At 52.4% G+C, this 6,024-nt stretch overlaps 1 long non-coding RNA gene across 1 annotated transcript; it reads left to right on the forward strand.

Annotated features, from left to right (window-relative positions):
- The first annotated feature begins 1,501 nt into the window (after positions 1 to 1,501).
- Positions 1,502 to 5,777, forward strand: LOC127556039 (uncharacterized). The gene is made up of 3 exons (XR_007952346.1): positions 1,502 to 1,824; positions 3,123 to 3,510; positions 4,453 to 5,777. It is a non-coding gene; the product is annotated as an uncharacterized LOC127556039 (long non-coding RNA).
- Positions 5,778 to 6,024: the final 247 nt, after the last annotated feature.

Here is a 6,024-nt window from a genome sequence, read left to right on the forward strand (position 1 = left end):
TGAGATTAAAAAGAGAAGAAAATACAACCAACCAACACGTCAAAGAAATGAAATATTTTATGCAATACTCTGCACCCATAAGACCCCATCTCTTGCTTTTTTTGTTTTTGTTTTTTAAATTTTTGTTTAATTCTCCAAGCTCGTCCTTGGGGCCAAGCTTAGTCATGATAACATCAGATCTTCCATTTAGTTTCAACGAACATTTATTTAACATATATTATAGGCCTGGCACTGTGCCGGCCTTCAAGGAGCATCCCTTATACGCATTCAATTTAATTATCACTTATAACATCATAGATTTTAGAACTGGGAGAGACTATTTGATCCAATCTGATCATTTCACAGATGAGGGAACTGAAGCACAGAGGTTTGCCTAATATTGTACAGGTGATAAGTACCTGAATTTATTCAAGTTTTTTCTGACTCCAGGTGCAGGGGAATCAACGAGATCACACTTTAATTGTTGTTATTAAGTCAAATCCAACACTTCACGACTCCATTTGGGATTTTCTTGGCAAAGATTCTGAAGTGATTTGCCATTTCCTTCTCCGAAGGTAGATTTTGCAGATGAGGAAACTGAGTCAAACAGGATGAAGTGACTTTGCCCAGAATCACACAACTTATAAGTGTCTGGGGTAGGATTTGAACTCTGGAAGTTGAGTCTTCCTGATTTCAGGAACAGAGCTTTATTCACTATGGCGCCACCTAGAAGTGCATTGCATAACACTATCTCTTATTTATTACTCTCATGCCTTGTGGACCATGGACTGAGCAGTTTCTTAAACTTTTCCATTGGAAACCTCTTTTCTCCAGAGAAAGACCCCAAGTATATAGATATATAAAATAGGTCTGCAAATCAAACATTTCCTAATAATAAATCATTAAAAATATATTTTAAAACAATTCTTCGGGATACGCGTGATTTACCATTTATTAAAGAGAAAAGCAAATTTGCATATTAATTGGATGGACATACTTGTTTATTTTTACCTAAGGACTTAAATCTTGGAGTAATATTTGTTGCCAAATTTTTCAATGACAACCGACAGTTTAAGAAGCTTTGGGCTGGGTCAGGTGAGGGGATTTTCAGCCCTAATTCTAAAACTTTCAGAGGAGGTGAATCTGTAGCTCCCCACTAAAGTGAATTAGCTTCACTTCCCCTCCCTCCCACAAATGCCAGGCCCTTTGCTGGGCATTGGGGTTACAAAAACTAGAGGGAAGTTGTCTTTGCCCTCAGCTAGGTCAGTGACCCGGAGTCAGGAAGGTGTGAGGTTCAAATTTTGCCTCGGAGACTTGCTTCCTTTTTGATAATGGGCTAGTCATTCTTTATGCCTCAGTTTCCTCATCTGTAAAATGGGGATAACAGCATTTCCTTCCCAAGTTGGTTGTGAAGATCAAATGAGTTAGCAACCTTAAAGCGCCCCATAAATGCCCTTACTTTCCAATGAAAGGGAATAAAAATAAGCCAGAAGGGCAAATAGAGAAGCGGTCATGGGGGAGAAAGTCATACCAGTAAGTGTGTGACAGAGCTCTGAGCCGGGGACTCCGACTAGCTATGCGGCCTCCGGTACTCCCCAATAACCACAGATCCAGCTTTGTCTACACAGTCTCTGGTACTCGTTAGTGGGCAGAGTTTTTTTTAAAAGGTGGGGGGGAGTGCTTGGGAGGGGGGGCGTTCCTGCCCCCTAGGAAATCACTCTCACGGAGCATCTGCAGAGTGTTCCCCCAGTGGCTAACCACTGGTCTCCGGGCTGCTCGGGGAGGCTTCTGGGTCTCTGGTGGCCCAGCTGATCCCTCCTCCTCCTCCCAGGGAGCGTCTCGCAGGTATGGGGAAGTCTGAGCAAAGGCAGAGGGGCGACCGAGGGATGACCGACCGCGCGATCGCCCTCTCGGGTGCCCGCCCCCCCTTCTCCGGCTTCCCAGAGCACCTTCGCTTAGGGCCCAGGGCGGGGTGCTGTGGGAACGGGCTCTCGACGCTTCCCCCCAGGGCGCACGAGGTGGAAGATGCGGGTCCGGCAAGCGCTCGCGGGAGTTAGAGGAAGGGCGTGGGGGGAGGGGGTCTGAGAAACTTTATTGGGGCTGGAGGCCCATCCCGAGAATCATTTCTCCCGTTCGATCCCCACCCCCTCCGCCCCCCACGGAGCCCGGGAGGAGTTCCAGCCCCTCCCCCTTCGGGATTCCTCTCCCTTCCCCGAGCCTGCCCCAGCAGCCCCGGCCCGGCCTCTGAGCAAACCCGGCCTGACCCCGGGGCGGGCCCTGGGCGGGGCATCGGCTCCTGCCAAGGTGTGTTTGTCCCGGGCTGAGCAAACATTTGCGGAGGGAGGGGGGCGGGGGGCGGGGAGGAATGCGCCCCGGGCCGCGGCGGCTGCGGGCGTGGGAAAGCGCTGCTCGTTCCAACCTCGCCCCCTCCCCCCCTGGCCCTGGCCCGGGGAGAGTCAATAAGGGCCGCGCCAGGGACTCGGCGCGCTGATAACCGGAGCGGGGGCCCCCAGCGGCCCGCCGCCAGCGGGGGAGGTCACCTCCTCCTGCTGGAACGACAGTCTCCTCCCTCCCCCCTCCAGAAGGATATCCACTCTCCAGGGGAGCGGGAAAAGGGGGGGCGCGGGCTGCCCTTGACCTTCAGACTCGGGCCCTGCTTGAGTAGTCCAAGCTGCGAAGAGTCTCTGGCCTCTGGGCCGCTGCTGGGGGCGTCCCAGTTTGTAGCCTAGGGTCCAGAATCCCCCTCCTGGGACTTCTTTTTGTCAGTTTCCTACCGCCATCTTCCCCCTCTTTAAGCTGGGAAAGGTGGCCCTCCCGGTGCGGGCCGCCTCCCCAGTCAGCCCTTGGGGCTTCCCGCCCAGCCCTAAATCTCTCTGCCCTTTGGGCGCGGTCCTGGGTAGGGAGGAGGGGGGGAATAGTTGGTTCCCCCTTGATTTTCTTTTGGGTTCGGGGGACCCAAACTTCCCTGGCCCTTCAGAGGGCACTCGTCCTGGCGGGGTCTGCAAGGAGGAGGCAGCTGAGATTGGAGGCTTGGAGGAACACAGCCCCTGGCTGCCGGGACCAGAAACAGGGTGGAAGATGGATCTTTGGACCCAGGAGTCCCAAGGACACCTCGTTAAACTGCTGTATCTTCTGTCCCAAAGGTACTGAGAAGATTGCATCTGGAGGCTGGAGCCCCCTCCCGCTCTCTCACCCAGGGAATCGTCTGGAAGTCTCCTTTTTGTAGCGTAAAACCGCTGGCCTCCTGCTGGGCGGGCGGAAGTCCCACAGGCCCGGTCCTGGGCTATTGGATCCTCAGATCTGGACGCCTTAAGGCACCCTGGCATCTAAGGCTCCGATGGAGGCCACAATAAAGAAGCGGAGGAGGCCAGAGGCCCGGGTTTTCCCCCAGCCTTTGTTTGCAATGAACTTCTAAGTGTGTGGAGAACTAGGGGGCAAGGCCTTCAGCCCTCCGGAGGTTCCCAACATCCGGCCCCAGGGCTTGGCCCCTGGGATTAAGTGATAGAAAGGAGTTTAGCCCTTTTTCCTCAGGTGAGAAGGGAGTCTGGCAGATTCCAGGATCCCCTCTGAGCCAGAGTTGGGGGGTGGGGCAGGGTTAGGTTGCTCAATAAGGAATGGCAGGCCGAGGTCAGAGATCACCTCTGGCGAGGAGGAGGAGGAGAGTTTGGGGGTTGGGTTTGACTTCGGGTCACCTCTCCGTTCACCACCTGCTCAGCCCTCAGGGAGTGGGTGGTCAGTGGCGTGAGGGTGGGGTTGGGGTGGGGGGCAAGGGCTGCTCCAGGACCTGGAGGGGCAGGGTGAGAGAAGCTATTCCGGGCGGGGTCAGTTTTTTGCCTTAAACTGTCCCAGATGCTCCAGCTGGGGTCCTGACACTCCAGGAGAGCAGGGGGTGTGGGGGGGATGGGAGGGAGGAGCAGGGGCTGAGAACCAGAGCTTCTAAAGGACTTCAGTCGCTCCCCACCCCCACCCCTGCTCCAGTCTGGCCCCCAGCCCGAGGTCCCCTCCCAGGATACCCCGTCTTTTCTCCCTGAGGTTGCTGTTTCTGCTCCAGGAAACCTTTTGTAGGCAGGACCTGGAGGGTGGGAAGGAAACCCAGGCATTGTGCCCAGGGTGGGGCTTGGTTTCCCAACTGAGGAATGGGGCTAGGGCGGCCCTGGACTTGGACTTGCCATATCTGGAGCAGCCGGGAGAAGGGCTGCATCTGGGTGGGGAGACCCAGTATGGGGGGGTGGGTGTCATAGGCCGGGTCAGAAGTGTCCCCTTCCCCATAGTCCCAGGTGGGAACGAGAAGAGGGGTCCCTCCCATGGGCCTGGCTGATGAAAGCCTGGGGTGTCTGTGGCTCGGGGCCATTGGCCCGTGCCCCGAGACCCAGACGGTTTATGGCTGGGGCCCCGAGCCAGGTTTCTCCCCCTTCTCTCTGACTGTCTGGAAATGTGGGTTCCTAATCTGCCTCTACCTCTGCTCTCCGCCAGGCTAAGACCCCACAGCCTCTGCCCCTTAGCGTCCCTCAGGGGCGCCCTCTTCCCATCCTCCTCAGCTGCCCCAGCTAAAGGGGCTCCAGGGCCACATCCTGACAGGAAATGCTGTTTCTGGAGCTCTGCCCAAAAGAAACAGGACCAGAAAGGGGCCTTCCCATCAATCTCATGTTTGGCAGCCATGGATCCGGTCTGGAGGAAGAGGGCTTGGGTTCTAGTTAAGAAGCATTAAAGGGCCCCCTGTGTGTCAGCCTGTGTGTCCTTCCTTTTAGAAAAGAACCAGTGACATCTTGGGCTGGGGCTTGACATCTGAGAGCTTGACAACTCTCTCTTCCAGTGTCAGGACAAAAGTCAGGAAGGGTGGCAATGGCCGGGATGCAATGGCTGACCTTGGCCACTCTCATCCATTCTGTGGGGGGAAGTCTTCACACACCCCCACCCCCTCTCCTAGCTCAAACATTCACTTGCTGAATGACCTTGAACATTTAATTCCTTCCTCTGAGCCTCAGTTTCCTCATCTGTAGAATTGGATCTATTCTGGGGCTAAATCTGTGATCTGAACTCTCTTTTCCTTGGCTCTAGTCTTCTAGTACTCCCCTCCTTTTAGTCTGCTGGTTCATGCTCACACTCTGTCCTGACACAGTCCCAGGCCCCTTCTCAGCATTCCACCTCAGGATCTGCCCTTAAAGCAGTACTGCCTCTGTTTTAGGGGAGAACTTGTCAATCAACTCCCCTATGCTTCTGGCTATGTGACCCTGGCCAAGTCACTTAACCTCAATTGCTTCAGGGAAAAAAATAGTCTCTGGTCACCAAGAAGATAAGCAAGTGAGCAGCTGTCTCTGTTTTGTATGTGTCCCAAGTGCTAACTAAATGCTTTTCATTCATTCATTCATCAGTCAAATGAGGAGAATAAACTAGATAGTCCCTCCTAACTCTCAATGATTCTTTCATCTTTGGCTCAGTTTCCCCATCTGTAAAACATAAGAGTTGGAGTCATACATTACCCAATTAGAATTTCACAATATTTCTGTGTCTAGTCAGGAAGATCTGAGTTTAAATTCACTCTCAAATACTCGCTAGCTGTGTGATCCTGGGCAAGTCACTTAAATTTTTTTTGCCTCAGTTACTCATCTGTAACATGAGCCAGAGAAGGAAATTGCAAATTGATTTAGTATCACTGCCAAGGAAACCTCAAATGGGATCATGAAAAATCAGATATACCTGAACAACAATTTTTACTTAATTTTTTTTGTGAAGCAATTGGGGTTACATGACTTGTCCAGGGTCACATAGCTAGGAAGTGTTAAGTGTCTAAGGTTGAATTTGAATTCAGAGCCTCCTGACTTCAGGACCAGTGCTGTATCCACTGTGCCATCTAGCTGAACCTAAACAACATTTATACATTGTTCAATCATGTCTACATATAAATGTTAACTATTATTTGCTATAAAAATAGGCATGTATCTATATGGGTACACGTGTGCGTGTGTGTCTAGACAGACAATAGACACATCCATGCTTAATTGTAGGCTTTGGGGGTGAGGACGAAGGAAAAGGGAAAAAAGGGAT

The sequence above is a fragment of the Antechinus flavipes genome, chromosome 3 (genome assembly GCF_016432865.1).
Source record: "Antechinus flavipes isolate AdamAnt ecotype Samford, QLD, Australia chromosome 3, AdamAnt_v2, whole genome shotgun sequence".
Lineage (NCBI taxonomy): Eukaryota > Metazoa > Chordata > Mammalia > Dasyuromorphia > Dasyuridae > Antechinus > Antechinus flavipes.